Source organism: Aquila chrysaetos, chromosome 18, assembly GCF_900496995.4.
Source record: "Aquila chrysaetos chrysaetos chromosome 18, bAquChr1.4, whole genome shotgun sequence".
In the NCBI taxonomy this organism is placed as follows: domain Eukaryota; kingdom Metazoa; phylum Chordata; class Aves; order Accipitriformes; family Accipitridae; genus Aquila; species Aquila chrysaetos.
Window position 1 is genome coordinate 116782 of NC_044021.1, and position 17452 is coordinate 134233.

Genomic DNA, 17452 nt, shown 5'->3' on the forward strand with positions numbered 1-17452 from the left:
ATCAAATGCGTGATCGCAAATAATGAGAACTGTTCTTCACCCTGACGGTAATTGATACAAAATTATAATTAGCATCTTTTATAAATGCCACATAATCGGAGTTCGACAATATGGATCATTCAGTAGCCCTCAGCACTGCTTTCCTTTCTTTTGTTACCATGTAACGCCTCTAGGAATTTTTCAGTAGATCCCAGTGGGGTGGGAAGCATGCAATGTGATTAGTAACAGCTTGGAAAAAATTGCCAGCACCACTTTTGAAATGATGAGATTTGAAAACTCACTACTAATTGTTCTGGCCTGCCAGACATGGACTGCCGCATCTAGACCTTGAAGTGTCTCTCTGCTTGTCTTCTTAAAGTCATATTCTTTCCTGCCAGTCCACTTCTACAAAACTGCTATAATTGACTCTCATTGGTTTTCTGTCAATTCTCCTTTCCTCTACTCTCAACAAATATTAGCACGCTGCCTACATTTTTAGACCGTCATTTGGAATCTCTCTGCTTTTGAGTGGTTCGCCACCCTGTGTTGCACAGCCATAAAATCATTCCTTGTTTTCAGACCCATTCAAAACTTGTGTCTGGCTCCAGCTTGCTTACCTCCCACCCCCTTCCCAGAGGGTGAACTCTGGTCCTGATCCATTTGCAGTGCAGACCCCCCTTCCCTTCCTGAAAGCTTTTCAAAAAGGTGGCTTCATGCTTTTTCCCATGCTGCCCTTTACTGTTAGGTGCGGCTGCCTGTGACTATCCTATCACTTCACGGCATCCCATCAAATTCCTCTTTAAATTACTTGCCTGGTTATCCACAGCAGCAAGCTGCTGCCTGCTGGTACAGGCTCTGGGTTAGAGACCATCCCTGCAAAGTCCTTAGCACAAAAGGACCTAACTCGTGGGTGAAGGTCATAAATACACTGGGATACGGGTAACTGCCTAGATCTACAGAGCAGATACTTTTCTGCCTGTCCCGCTCCCTGTGTCTGCTCAGCAGATGTGCTCAGCCCATGCCGGATCCCACTCACAAAGGGAGCCCTCAGCCTTCCCTTTTATCTGGAAATGAAAATGCACACCCGGACTTCAGGATACCTGCATTGCAATCTCTCTTTTTTATCGACAAGGATCAGAGCCTACAAAAAGCCTTGACTTCAGAGGCAAGGATATATTTGGCAGCGGGGTCCGTTTAGTCCCCATGGCTGTTCTACTTCGTGCTAAAATTAAGTATTGCTTGAGCAATGAGAAGACGGGGTTTGGCATACCACACAAAAATAAATGGAGGAACCAGTCACTGATTATCTGATAAGGGCTCTTTATCTTCCCCACCTGTCTTACATCTGCTAATTATGAGTGTTTTTCTAAATGGTGTAAGAAATAGAAGTGGTAACAGACAGAGGTTCACTTGATAATAAAAACCACAATGGAATTATCTGGGGAATGACAAAATATCAGTCTATACTAAATAATCCATCTATCATTTTCCCTGTGGGAAGATTATCTGACATGATTAAATTCCCATGGCACATCACCATAACTGTATGTTTCATAAATAGCTTATTTCCAGTATGTCTGTTTTCAGTTGAATCTGAGAAGATCAGTCCAGTAATGTCAGCAGATAAGAATCTGATGCTTTGATTCACAATGAAGGATTTAAACAAATGTTTGAAATAAGAACTAAACTAAAATAGATATGCTATTCAATCAACAGGTTTAATGTTTTTCATGCATTTGTAGCTATAACTTGCGACCATTTCTGTTCCACAATGAGAACCATCAAAATCAGCAATTCTTAAGTTCTTGGATATATCTTTTTATTAGTTATATTTTTTCCATTTATGATATCAATGACAACAACAAAAATGTGAAAAAAACCTCTAATGGTCAGTTTCTGTTCTGGGTTACCATGCCAGTTCTGTAGCAGAAAGTTGGGTCTTTGCTAAACACAAAGTACTATTCAGGAGTTCACAAGATTAAGTATGCTAACCCAAAACTAAAACGCAAGTGACTGTAAAGAGCACTAAATATTAAGGAAAATATAGTACTGTGCAAATGTGAAATTGTAAAAGCAGTCCTGGGCTGCAAAAAGCAATTAATCAGTCCTAGGCATTGACAAGTATTTCATCCTACGATGAAATAAATCCATTGTCTATTGATCAGCAGTTACTGACCATCCTGTTTCCATAGTCGGCAGAACATTCTCTGGATAGCAGAAGTCCCAGGATTGTGAGATTTTAATACAAGAACTTTGCACTGATCACATGAGAGATCTTGGTCTGAGGAACAGAACAGCTTTTTCTAATATTTGGGAAGGAAGAATGTAGAATATGGTGTACTTAGCAGATTAGATCTGAATATGAGGAACAGGGTGGGGGAGGGAGCAAATTTTGAAAGAACAGCCTAAATACATGTGATTGTGTCAGACATGGCTCTGCAGGCACAAGAGTTTGGGATTCAAACAGAAGAGCTGCTTTGTAACCATCTTTGCTTATGGGCAAACACATTCAGCAGAAGTTTGGAGCAGAATAACTTGCTTTAAATTCAGTAACAAAAATGGGCTTTGAGGTACTGTTAAAACTTCCTCTTTGTGGGAAAGCCTTTGGCTGTTGGAACTGAGCAAACATGACTTCTAGCTTGCTTGTGGTGACTGAAATCTGATAGATGCCCATTACCACATCTAACTCAGGTAAAGTATCTGACAGGAAAAAAATAATGGAAGTTTAACATCAACTGTAGAGATATCCAGCTCATCTTAAATTTGTTAGATAAATGTGCACAGTTCTTTTAAGATTAGAATTTGCTGTAAATATATTACCAGTTGTTAAATTTTTCTCATGATCACCAACTTGGGCAGTGTTTTCCTGTTCAGCGGAAAAAAAGGTAAAACAAAGAAACTTGTGTTCCAATGAAAGAGAAAGAGAGGCAGAGAGGAAAGAAAGAAAGAAAGAAAGTAAGTCTGACAAATAATTGATCAATAGGTACATAGAGACAGAAAGATTTAGAAAGAAAATTTCATGGTTCATGATGTAAGTAAGCAGATTGCACTCCTACCCTGAATTTCATGCAGAGCGGGCAGCTACTGGCTTGTAAGCTGGACATCTGCAATGGGCAGTTAAGTAGGGTTTGTAATAAAGGATAGGATGAGAGGCCATGTGGATCAATATGACCTATTTGGGAAGAGTAGCACAGATTACATAAAAGAAAATCCTGTTTGGTAAACGTCTAATGAATTTATCAAGGGGACAGCAAGCATGTAGATAAGAGTGATATAATTGATGCAGTCTTCTTGAATTTCCCATCAGCTTTTGGTGAAATCCTTAACCAAAGTCTTTTAAGGAACTAAAGCAATGGAATAGGGGAGAAATCCTAGACTGAATAAAGAACTGATTGCCAGATAGGAAAGGCAGGATAGGGGCAAACATTTAATTCTTGCAGGGGAGAATCATTCCCAGAGGAGTTCTGCAGGGAACTGGGCTGAAAATTGTGCCATTCAATGTGTTCATAGATGACCCAGAAAAGAGACCAGATGGTGCAATGAGAAAATTGGCTTATGAGAAAGTTATTTGGTGGAGTAAAGATGAATACAGGTTGCAGGAAAGTGTAAAGGACCTGAAAAGGCTTGGTGGCTGGGCAACAAAGTGTCAGAAGAAATTCAGACAGATAATGTAAAGCGATGCACATAGCAAGAAAAAAATCCTCGTTATCACATGAAGATTCATAGCCTATTGATCATTACCATATAGGAGCAAGACTAGAGGACCGCAATAGAAAGTTCCATGAAAACATCAGCTCAGTGCTCAGCAGTGGTCAGAAATCATATGGAGAGTTAGGAATTGTTAGGAAAGGAATTTGAGAACAGAGTAGAAAATGTCTTTGTGCTACTGCATAAATCCACAGGTCACCCCAACCTTGAATACTGTGTGCAGTTCTGGTTCCCTGGAGTAGACCTGGAGAAGAGTCAGAGAAGGGATGCCAAGATGACTGTAGATGTGAAATGGCTTCTGTACTAGGAAAACACGAATAGACAGGGACTCTTCAGCTTGAGAGAGAGCCTGTTGATGAGAGCTATGACCAATACTTTGCTGTATCTACAAAGCCACGAGTGGTCTGGAGCCTAGGCCATCTTCCAGAACAAAAACTAGGGGCCATCAAATTAAAGCCAACAGGAGACAGCTTCAAAACACGCAAAAAGAGATTATTTTTGTCATGCAAGGTTTAGCGGCCTTGTAGAATTATTTGGCAATGGATGCTATGGACAGCAAAATCTTAGCTGGGTTGAAGGGGAAATGGGACAAATGCTTGGTAGAGAGATTCAGAGGGAGGTAGATAAACCAGACCTCACTCAGGAAATCCCGTGAACCAAAGGTAGCCCAAGCCCAGGAGAGTAGTCAGGAGTGGTCTCATATGATGTTTTTCTTGTCCTCACTCCTTCGCATTTGCTTCTGAGTTACTGCTGAGCAGAGCATGCTGGCCCAGATGGAGCCTCTATCTGAATCTGTGTGGTTCCCGTTACGAGGTCCTGCCTGCCTGAATTGTCAAAGAATGGCCTGTGCTGTGTAGGATGTAGACAGATTGTGTAGTGGTTTCTTAACAAGCAGAGCATGAAAAGGTTGATTTGAGACAGTTTATATGGCCTTCAGGTCTGGAAAAAGCTCAGCTCACTGTTTTCTTATTTGGTAGTATATATATTCCAGATAAATGACTTTTCCAGTATCATGGCACAATGCAGTGTTTAAGATTAATTACTGAAAGTGCTGGTATAGTCACTTTTTCTTCCCAGAAATATAAAAAGCAACAAATAATTCATCTGTTTGTCCATCTCTGGAACTGTGATTCTCCTCCCACCTCCTGTTTTCTGCTGCTGGCCAATAAAGTGGAAGAAGTGAATAAAGGAAATAAACCACATGGAGTTCCAATTATGTATGTTTTCTCTCCTTCTGTCTTTCTCACTTTCTGTCTTTGTTACTATTTTCTTCTGCATGATTGTATCTGATGCATCAATCACTTCTTCCTCATTCTGCAGACCCAGAAATGGAGGTTGAAATGTCAGGTCATTAACTGGGAGCATCACCGGCCTAAGAATTCCATTTTATGAGCCAGCTACCCTTCTTTGTTTTAATTACAACAGGTCATAAGCAAAAGAGAAGCAGGGAAGATAGATGTGAGCAGCACAGAGGATACCATTTACCTGCTTTTAATATATCAGGCTGATGGTATTTATGTTTAGGATGTTTTTCGACTCACGCAGAAGCATGCTGTATTTTCACATTTTACTGCATAAAAATAATGTGATACAATAAAATAAACAATTTTTTAAAAATCCCATTATTTAGCTGAATAAGAGGTGTAATCATCGTTTCCATACAGATTTGGTATTTGGCAACTTGCTTGTAATGACTTGAAATAATACACGTCTTACCACAAATTGGCAGGATGATGCATTTATGCATCATGGCTGGATCTCAGTCTTACTGAAATCATCTACATTTATTTATCTAAGAAGCAGCAGGATCAGGATTTTGTTCATACAATAATTTTTGCTCTTCCAAGTCCTGTAGATCTTGAGACGTTCTGGGACCTGATCCAAAGATAACTGAGCCCCGTGAGACTCCTTCTATTCATGGTAAAGGATATTGGATGACAGAGTCTATTCTCACAACTCTGGCTCCAAGGAGGTCAGCAAGACACAGCAAAGGACTTATATCTGTGTTTCAGGACAGGAATATTATTTCCATAGTGCAATGACAATTCGTCTAGATCTGCAATACTGAAAACTTTTATTTCATAGTATCCTTAATATCCCATAAAGAATTGATTCTTAATTTTGTTTTTAAAAAATATGCTGAGAAATCAATAGAATTATCTGGGGTTTTTCCCCTGGAATATTAATCTTATTCATCAGACTTAGTTTATATTGCATCCGTATTGCTGCCCTATGTCATTTAAAGCAAAATTAAGATCTATTCTCCTGAAATGCAGAGATGCTTTCAATATTTATCAAGTAGCTTCATGTGATTTTTTTTTTCCCCACAGTAAGGCTGATTTGCCTATTGCTGCTGCCCCCCCCCCCGGCCCTGTAACGCAGAATAACTAGTGCACTGTATTTAAAACTGGTACTTTTTTCATTACCAGCAATGCAGGGAAGAAGGCATAGGAATATCCCAGGCAGTAAGGTTTACTAAGATTCCCAGACCACATCTGTGCTAGCAAATGAAATGGACCTGGGACCGTTCTCCAGCACTGAGTCCAACTGGCATGGAGCAGCCCTTATTTGTATTTCAACTCCTGCTATGTATCTGAAAGCAATTCTGGAAGAATATTGGTGGTCTGGATGAAAAAGCTGGCTGAGTACCTTTGTAACAGTTAAACAAGCGTGGATGCCTGTGTTCCTGTGTTTGTGCCCTTCCCTGGCACTTTTCGTTTTTCTAAGGTAGATAGATCTATTATTCATGGTGTACAAGAAAAAGGAAGCAATGCCCACATGGGTTCAAACCAGAACAAATCAGAAAATCAGAAAAATTGCATAGCATTCACAGTTACACCCTGTGGTGAAAAGCGTTTAACCAGTCGAGTCGCGCAGAGCCGTGGTTACAGCCAGGATGGGGCTGCGGGCGCTATTGCCTTGGGGCTGGCAGTAGCCCTGGGGCTTGCGCAGATGTGGTGCGGGAGAGGCTGGAATCAGCGAGCACTACAGGGCTCAGCCTGATCGACACGAAGGGTCTCGCATTCACCAGAACAGCCCGCAAGATGCCTCCAGTTCAAACTGGGACTACCAGGTCTCCCGAGCTACTTCTGAACTGCTCAGGCTCAAGCCGATCACAGTATATGAATGCGCAGGCAGCTGTAGGCTGTGGGGGCTTCAGGACACAGGGGGGCAAAGGGCGTGAACGTGTAGGTCCTTTAGTCCGCCCTGTCATGCGTGCGCTTTGGACACAACGACAGCTGGTCGGGTCTCTGGTATACCTTATCATGTAGGTAGGCATTCCTTCCTGAAAGGCACTATAAGGCAGGCAGGCATTGAGCTAAAGACTCTCTTTCTACTATTCTTTGGCGGGGGGGTTAGGGGGGAGTGTTCAAGTAACTCTTCAATTTTAAACTAATTCTTCACACTCTTGTGTGTTCATATCTCACCCTCTTTACAGCGTGCCTGCATCCCTGGGAAAGATACTTTACTGTTCGTGTCCAGCATCCAGTCTTTAAATAGGTTTTACTTACAGAAGTCACCTGAGGAAGACTCTAATTTATAGCTATCGATTCTTTCCATGCCTCTGTCTACCTGATGAAGAAATGCTTTATTGTCCAGTTAGTTTTGTTCTCAGATATCTGTTCTGTGCTTTAATCAAATAATTGAATCATCTCTCAGACTTCTATATGATAAATTAAACACACTGAAATCTTTACATTGTTTTCTTTAATGACTTTCAGCTTTTTCAGTGTTTTTATTTTTTCGGTATCATCGGAAGAGGCAAGATGACCTGCACATCGACATCTGGTATTGGTCTCTGCAGAGGTACTGGTCCCTCTTCTCCCATGCCTTGCGCTGCTCACGTATCCTTTTTGCAGGACTGCAAAATTCCTCTTTGCCGCAAGATTCCACGGGAAGCTCATGGTGATCCGGTACATTATAACCGTAATTTCCTTTAAAGTTTGCCACTATAGGGAATATAGTCTCCAGTTACATGAACTTGCACGATTTGCTCCTAGAAAGATGACTTTGCAAATTGTTTTTATTAAAATGTATTTATTTTACAAACACAACTATTAAATTTAGTCTGCCTCCACAGTATTTATCACTTCACTGGCCTTTCTGTACACTCTTTCTTTTATTTGCAATTTTATATTTACCTCCAAATCATCAATACAACTATTAAATTATGCCAGTAGCAGTCCCCCAGGGAACTCTGCTGGCAACATTGCCAAATAAAATCCTACTCGGGAGTGGTCCAGGGAGCAGATCACCTGGTCTGCCACATTGGTCCCACAAGTGATTTCAGAGCGATTGGACCAGCCTGATGTGAGACAAATTCCAGGTGAAGTCTGGCATAAGGCATTGCTCCAGCATCCTCTTTTTACAAACTGCATGGATGAGATTGTGTCAAATTTGCTTTGCTAAGCCTACTAGTCCAACACTATCCCAACAGGCCTTGTGTCCCTGCATGTCTCCACAAGCTATACCATGTATACCCTTATCATCTTATAAAAGCACTATTTTCATGGTCACTCAGCGTCCCTCACTTTCTAAGAGGGCAGCTGTAGCAGCAGCACGGGCTCTCAGACTGCTGTCTGTACTATGAAGGCTGAAAAGATGGAGCAGGAAAAGCCCTCTCTTGCCACAACCATCTCACAGACCATATAGCTTGGCTCTTCCCCTCTTGCCTACTGCTTCCCTTCTGCTCCCCAGCACAGGTCTTTAGACAAAACCTTAGAGCACTGCCACGACCACCCCTCTGGGGAATGCCTGGTGACCCTCCTGCCCCAGCAGTTCTTCTGGGATAGGGTTTCAGTGAGTACAGGCAAAATGCCTCTGAAACACAATGTGGCTTAGAGATGGAGGTGCCGTCAGAGAAAATCAATATGAGCAACAGTTCACTGTGGTGTGTCAATGCTGGGGACCAACGTGTCTTCCTTGATTCTCTTCCCTGCACTGACACTTCTGAAAGGGAGCTGCAAGTTCTGCCTGACCTCACCCCAGCGGGCACATACTGTTTGCCAGAGGATGGAGAAACAGAAGACACTGGGTGTCCTAGGGGCCATGACAGAGAAGACTGACCATGCACAGGTAGGGAACAGCCTGCCCTGGTGCCAGAAAAAGGCTGAGGGAAGAACCGTCTGCTCTCAGAACAGAGGAAAATCAAGTAAGATAAACTGATTCGGGAATTGTTTGGTCCCCTGCCTGTTCAAGACCCTGCTGCTACTGGGTTGACAACAACTCTTCCACTCTGTCTTCCCTTTGCCACCAGAACCACAGTGGCAGACTTGCTTACAGCCTCCTTGGACAGGTACCACAGGTGAGGGACGAGGCCTTGGCCAAGCCTCATGAGACACTTTGAAAAATAAACATACCTTACCTAGAAGCCCGGATAAATCCTCTCCTTCTTGTTTTCACGTATTTTTCTCCTTTCGCATTTCATATACAATTGCCACCACTGACTCAGAGTTCAAGAACATGTATGATTTGTAAGGATGGCTGTGGGTAGATGAAGATCCAGTTTAAACCACTATTCAGCTCTGTGGCTATGACTACGTGCCATGAAAGTGAAGTAAACACCCTGCACTTGGCAGCCCTCCTCCCTGCTAGAAAACATCTGTCCATGGTCTGCAGTGGGTGAGAGGAGACCAAGCTGGGAAGCTGGTAGAGTGGTCCAGCCTTGGAGAAGGAAAGAAGTTATCTTCAGGGTGCAGCCCCTGCCTTCTCCTTCCCCTGATCTCCTGTGGTCACAGTGAGAATGACATTCGAACATCCAGCTCACCCATGCAGTCACGACGGTGCTGGGCCTGTCGTGTCCTTCCCAGCCTGGACCTCCTTGTGAGCCAAGCCCCACGCTAGCTAGGCATTAGCTCCCAGATCCTGATGTGTGGGTCATGGGTGGATGCCTCTTGGAGGCTGGCACGGGAAGCTGAGGCAAAATGTTGTTTGGGCCAAGGGAAAGCAGGTAAAAGCCAGAAATTACAGTGGCAGTTTTCAAGAAGCTATCTGTCTTATGCAGGAAAGGTACCGGTTTCACGAGGGTTCATAGAGGATTGTGCATCTTGTACGTGATTGGTGTCACAGAGGTATGGAGACAGAGTCTAGGAGTAGAGAAAAGGGAAGGGAGGCCAATCCGGTGCTGGATTATTGCTGCTACGCTGCTGAGCATTGGTTCGGCATCAGATGTGCTCATGTGGCCTCTTTGGATCTGGCAACCCTAGCAACGGTAGTACCAGGCTTGGTACTACAAGAGTCAGAAGCACCCCTTGCAACAACAACAAAATCTGAAATGGCCAACCAGCATTTTTGCATAAGGTGCAATGGGAATATAAAGTGCACATTGGGGGCTTGCTGGGCATTGCCACCTCACGAATGGCTGGGCAAATGAATATGCCACAGAGATTGCAGATGTTCAGAGATCAGTATACATGTGTATCTGAAAGTGGCTGGAGCAGGTAAGCAACACGTGGTACAGCACAGATACACCCAGAGGTCACAAAGGCTGATGTCAGTGGGTGAGAAAGAGAGCTTGGCCTCACTGGGAAAGAAAGGCTGAGGCATCATAAGTCAGGCAAACTGTGAAGGCAGTAGTGTTGCATGTGATTCTGCTGTGATAGCCCGCTACGACTCAGTGGTTGTGTTTAAAACAAGCACTATCCATCAGCACAGTTGTATTTGTGGTTTAGGTCTACAACAGACCTAACTTAATCTGCTATGAAGGCATGTCTTAAACCCAAGAAGATTTTCTATTTCCCATATCTTAGTCTGGAAACAAGGATATCTGGGGTCATCCATTCTGTCTCAGACATCCAGATACAGCAGTATTCTTTAGAAACCAGAGAAGTTACTGATTTCTTCTAATATGGTTAATTGCAACATATTAGCTTTCACAGGGGCAACCAGGTATGAAACAGCCAGCTGAGATTTGCTCTATAGTACAGCCATCCCAGTCCTGGTGAACATCTTCCGAAGAGCACAGCAGCCCAGTGACTGTGGTACCTCCCGGTGCCTCCAGGACTCAAGCACAGCTTTGCTCCTACTGTCCTCTTGTAGAGGATGTTGCAGAAGAAAGTGCATGTTGTTGCTCAACCTAATAGAGAGAAGCCTCCATCTTTTGGCTTGCTAAGGACAAACGCAGCAACAACTGATCTACAACCAGGTATACAGCTTCTGATAATCCCTGATCTGTGTGTGCATCTTTGTGTGTGCAGAGTGGGCAGGAAAGGACCACTGACCTGCACTGACCCCACAGGTGGGGCAAAAGCCCTTCTCTTACATCTGTAACTGCAGCCGCAGGGTGATGAACCATTTGTTCTTTGCATGGTGTATAACAGTGCTCACTAGATTCTTCCTTACATTGGCTCTGCAGAAGCAGCAATGAAGCATGCAAGGAACTGCCATTTCTAGATCCAGAGTACAAAAGATCTGCCACCCCAAAATGTATTTCTGGAACCTAAGTGGTGAAGCACATGAACGTCATCCAATTGTAAAATGGACCAGTGTTGCATGTCTGATGCTGTGAATTAGTATGCTTGCCATTCTAGCCATGCCCATGGATAACTGCTGCCTGTGAATGCTGTCACTGGTTGGTCCTGTTAACGTAATACAGGTCCTGTCTCTTTTCAAATTCCAAAACGTACTTTGGGCTGGAGCAATGTTTCCGTAACTTTCTGTAGATGTGACCTCCTTCAGGGCCTACCTGTCTTCCTGGGACTTCGAATAAGCTGTGTATTCACCTCTCCAGCCGAGGACCAGTGAACTACCAGCTGGTGGCAGCAGCTGCTTCTCCAGGATCAGGGTGTGAGGACTTGGTCACAGTTCCTGGCGACAGTGTGTGACAGTGTATGTAAATACACATGCCTCACTTTTAAGGAACTGAGCCACTGCCAGTAACCTTGCAACTAATCTAACTATTTTTTAAAGAATTTAGCTTCTCTAATCTTTTGTCACCCCTTTTGAACTTTTTCCGTAGTAGCTTGGGATTTATAATTGGCATTGAGAAACAGGAAGCTAAAGCATGTCTCTTACTACTGTGATGACAATGCTGATGTTAAGATCTTGGGAAAAAGGAGGAAGAATTAATTACCCGTAAATGTGTTGCAACTGACCTTTCTTATGGCTGTGTGCTGTAAAGAGGAAAATGAGAGTATATAGTGAGATTTAGGGGAACACAAAGGTAAAAGGATTGACCAGAGTCAAAGCAAGTGTGTTTAGCAGGCATCAAAGATGAGAGTGTGTTGTTCTGCGATCCAAATATGATCTTACCGTCATCTTATACAAAGGCGCTAATACTTCCCCATCTTTACTAAAAGTACCTCACTGAGTGCCGTCTTCAGTCACATCAGCCTTTTTTTTTTAAAGCTGCCTCACTTTGGCAGCACATCCTTTTTAAACCCTTCTACCGATGCACTCTTCTTTCTTTATGTCTTCTTTCTTTGTGTGCTCCTCCAGATTTACATAAAAATTCCTTATCGTTGGCCCCTCAGCACATGACTTTGTACTTTGTACTATTGTACTTTATCCTGTTGCTGTCACTTCAGGTGAGCAGGAGGTCTGCGATGCAGTTGTTTTAAGACTTCAGGAGCCAAAAATTACTTGATGGCACCATAAAGTATTTGAGACCAAAGTACCAAAATTCCAGCATTCTGCTCCCCTGTGTTAATTTTGTGTGGTTCACACTGACATCCACCTGTTACTTAGGTGACCTAGAGTCTTAGTGCCTTTGTCTAGCTGGGGGTTAGCCCGGCGCTCTGAGCTGGTAATAAGCCATGTGTGTGTGTGTGTGTGTCCTTTGGTGCTGTGCACCAGAGTACTGGAGCACATGGAGTGCTGCTTTCAGGCACAGCCACCGTGCACCGACTAGTGAAACAGGTCTGGCAGCAGCCCTCAACTTGGTGTGGAGCAGCCTGCAGCTGATGCAGGACAGCCGTCAGACTCTTCCTGGAGTACAGAGCCGCCCGTCACTAGCTGGACGCTCTGCAAAAAAGGGCCTGCCTAGGGTTCAGATGCATATTGTTTGTCCCCAGTCAAAAGCAGGGGAGCTGTAAGGCCTCTGTGATGGCCCTGGTTCTCTGGATAGCCAGAGATGCAGGAGCCCAGAAAGGTTCGTGATCTCAGACCTTTAGAAGTTCTAGCCAGAAAATCCAGACAGGCACTGCCTGCCATGACAAACAAGAATTTTTGCATCCAGAGTAGAGCGACCATCATATAGTTGCCATTCCTCCAACCACTCCGTGAGGTACAGCCTCCTCACTGAGCAGCTACAGAATGACTGTAAAGGTGATACTGTAAGATGAAAATTTGGCCAGAAGATGTCAAGGCTGAAGGTGGAACAAGATAAAGGATGCATTGTACCTTTATTTCGGGAGAAATTTATGAGTGATTTCTGTGCTTTACAGTAAGACTTTTCTCAGGATTACTGACCACATCTTGCATTTGTGTATGAGTGCAAGAGTTTAAAAATACCTGTGTGTGTATGAGATGGTCACCTCTGGCACAAAGTTCCATGATTCAGAATTCCTGGATGCAAATCTCTTGTAGTCGGTAAGTAGCAACACATGAAGGTGAACCCCATGAAAATAAAAAACCTCTCCTGAACATTTCCAATGCTGTGCAGACTCAAAAAGCAGACAGACAATCATATTCTTCAGGGATATTGTTTACCTCGCTCATTCTCAAAAGCTGTTGCTGTGATATAATGGCTATTCATTTACCTCATTTATTCACTTACCCAGGTATCCTTTGCATTGACCTGGGCTTATCATGTCCGTGGAGCAGAGGTTACCTCAAGCATTTTGTTTATCTAACTCAGTGAAGGAGATTAGAAATGCCAGATGGACTTCCAACACTGAGAGGAAGGTAACTTTGGAGAATGTGTCAACAGTTAACATAGGGACTGCACATGCAGCTCTACAGGCTTTTACATTCCAGGAGTGAACATTTTTGTGTGTTTCCTCATTCTTGATGTTTGTTGCTGGAAATGCCTTTCCTCTGAATATCCTTTTAAAAATAAGTGATGTTGTCACTTTGGAGGATAAAAGGAGGCAGACAAATAATGAATAATCAAAGGTGCCCAGTGAGATACTAGTAAGCGTTGGGACAACTCAGTCAGGCAAAAGAGGGAGAGATGAATAAATAGCTTGCTTGTTGAGGTGTGTGTTTGCAGGTTTACAAGGAATTTGCTAAATAAAACTCCATTTGATTCTAGGAAGGAGGCTGTGTCCCATGCTATAAAGGAAATCAATGGTGCCTACCAAGCTGATCTAGGTAAATAACTCTAAAAGAGTTCCACGTCTAAAGGCTGGCTGAATCCTGAGTATATGAGCAGGACACACAAACCCTAAGATTTCAATGCCACCTATAACAGTCTATCTGCAGACCTGCAGAGGAAGGCGAGAAAGACCAGTAGAGGACAAATCATGCATCAAGAGGAATAAAATAAAATCTTTCCCAACTCCAGTGGAAGCCCTGAGGCATGGAATTATTATAAGTATAATGCAAATTGTCAGTGATCTAATCTATTTTCTCACACATTTGGGGATACTGACATATCAGATGCCCAGGGACTCATAATACAGCCTCAATTTTCTATCTTCAGGCATTTTCCTATTCTATTGTGTTGTACAATTGTGTCCATAAGCTTCTCAGGTTCCATCCTACAAGACTGAAAGCTACTGCTTCCAGTGCTCGGGAGAGTATTCGAGCCTTTCATTCATCAGATAGCTGGAAGCCTTTAGATTTCCAGTCCAAATGTATTCAGGATTACTCACTATACAGCCATTTGATCATGTGATGGAGTCAATATCCCCTTCTGACATTTACTTCTCAAATATATTTATAAAGTGTTACCACACCCCCGTTCACTCTTTGCTGGGCTATACTAAACAAGACAAGATCTTCTGATTCTCCTAAGAAGATGTGCATTTTGTTCCCCTAACCACCCTAGAAATGCTTCTTTGCACTTGTTCAATTTAAGTAACATTTTCTAACACACTCAGGCCTTAAAATTCTGCTGCATTCAGGTGGAAGCAAGCAACACACATTTAAGCTTTTTGCTGAGACCCAGGTAACTCCTTTTTTGCAAACCCTGCAAAAATGAGAAAATCACTGGCCAATATTATCCTGCTAGAAAAAAACCCCCACACCTTCCTGGTAGCCCCAAACAACACCAAATTGGCATTGCAATAGCAGTTCAGAGCTCTGAATCTCCAGCTAGTGACAGATGCCTTTCTACTGCAGGAAGAGTCTGGGATGCCCTTCCTCAGCTGCAGTCTGCTCTACGTGAAGCTGAAGGCTGCTGCTAGACCCGAGCTTTGAGCGCTGTCCTGTTTCACTAATCAGCATACAACGGCTGAGGCTGAAAGCAGCTCTCCAGCTAAATATGTAGAAGTATCTGCCAGGGGTCAGTCTGTTTTTCATACCCAGATGCCCTTTTACCTCCCCGATTCCGAAGTCATTGCATCACTCTGGGTTGCCTTTATGTACCGGAAGTGGGTCAGCCAGGCCTGCTCCAAGGCAAGGGTAAGAGGGCCGTGTCTGGGAGATGGCAGACTAGTTCAGTTTGACTCCTGCACCTGGCAAACTGGTGAGAGTGTGTAATAATGAACAGAGTTAATAGACATGTTTCTACTATGTAAGATACTATGGAAGAAGAATTGATGAGGATCCCTGTAAAGAGAGACCATGGCCCAAATTTGTTCAGAGTTTTTTGTCAGTCAATGAATGTGTGAATGAGGACAGTCTAGATGACACAGGAGGAGTCTCCCCTGCAAGCTGTTTTACTCCGTTCTGCTTCAAGGCCCTACACTTGCAGCCATCCGGAGTCCATCCTGGACTAACCAACTAATTCCCTCGCTGAGAAAGCCTGGGTATGAAAAAGAGGAGTTCACTACACCACTTCAGCTTTTTTACCCTGCGGACAGTACAGACACAGATTGTGCCAGATTTCACTACTTCCAGCACAATCAGAGTCCCCTGTCACAGCAGAACAATGTTTGGCCGGGCAGACCTATTATACCACCTTTCACGTCACTGGAAGAGCTTTCTCACCACTTCCATCGTTAACCTCGTACCATTTTACAAAACAATGGCGCAAGGCCACGGAGGGGCCGCTTCGCTCTGGTCTCCCTTTGCAGAGACCTTGCTCTTTTTTATGGCTTCACCGCTGGGTAGATACCTCAGCAGTTATATGAGACAGGTAAATAACTTTCATCATGTTAAATTTATGACAGCGGCTCCTGCTGCCAACTGTCACAGGAACTCCACACAGAGACCTTTCAGTTTAAAACATTAATGTAGCCCACACAAAGGCTCGAGTTGCTAATTGGCATTCTGGTTCAGTTCAGCATATGTGCCCCACCATCCTGGCTTGCGCTAGATACCCAACAAGGGACAACCACTGAACGCCTTGTTCTGCACGACCGCCTGCCAGGGCTGAAGCTGCAGGTGAAGTTTCTGTGACTTCAAGCTTTTTGCACCAGAGCAGGAGGAGCCTCCCGACCTGTCCCATTACATTTCTCTGTGCCCTGCTCCATCTGCTAACAAGAGGAACAGAAATTTCCTTCTGTGCCTCAGCTTCTCTCCCTGCAAGCCCTGCTGGAGTCATTTATCCATCAAAGCACAGATTACTTGTCACCTGGAAGCATCAAGCACCACGGAAGGTCTGCATGCAGTTTGTCTGCACTCCAGAAACTTCCCAGCTCCATGGATGGGCTGTCAATAGCTCAGGGGTGGGGGTGGGGGGCAGCGTGTCTGGCACTCCAGAAGGTTCCTAGGGGAAGGCTTGGACGTGCTTTCCAGTATCCTGTAAACTGGAGGTTCCTCATTCGCTCAGGCAGGGTGGGCTATAGGGAGAAGGAAGGTAGGAGAGGAATGTGAGACGGACAGAACATTCCCAGATGCTTCAGCCCACCCACCTCACCTTCCCCAGGACTTCTGACCACCTGGGAGACACCCTGTCACACGCACATCTTCTCAGGGTAGGAAGCTCAGCAAACATCTCCTGCAACAGACCCCGGGTATCTGCACACAGGGGAGGATCAATGCAACCCCAAGGGTTATCACGCTGCCAGGCTTTTGGACTGGGCAGGTCACTAGCGTGGAGGGCAGGAGCGAACCAGGACAGCGTCGTAGCATCTGTGCTTCCCGGGCCATCGTCTCCAGTTAGCTCACAGCTCTTCATCTTCTTGCTGTTCAAAGCAGGCTAGTGAGAGATGCACCAGGTATCACACGTGGGTCAGCTCCGCTGGTACCTCCTGACCTTTCTTTACAGGTTCTACCCGGTCTGTAGGCGAGCGGGTGTCGGAGGGAGGGGACGTGTATCTGCCGTGCTGGTGAAACAAAGATCTTCACATCGTTCCCAACGCAAAAAATACACGAATACATGCATGTATTTGCATCTGCTTTTCAACCACGTTTCCATACGATTTTTATAGGCATATGCTTTCAACCCGCGTTTACAGATAGTCTTCAGGTGGGCAGGTGTACGCACGGTAAATGCACACACACAGATGCCTTTAAATGCGGTTACGTCCTTACACATGACCGTACAGTTTTCACACACCCGCACTGTGTATGTGCTACGCACACGTGCGCCCGTTCGCACCGAGCCCCAAGTGGGCCGGTCTGTCATTTTCTGGCCCCGCGAGCGAGGACACACGCGTCCGTGCCCGTGGGCCTGCCGCACCTGCCCACGTACCCCTGCCTCCTTCCCGGGGTGGCGGCGGCCCGCGCCCCGACCCGCCGCTCCCCGTGGCCGCCGCCCCCGGCCCGCCTCGCCCGC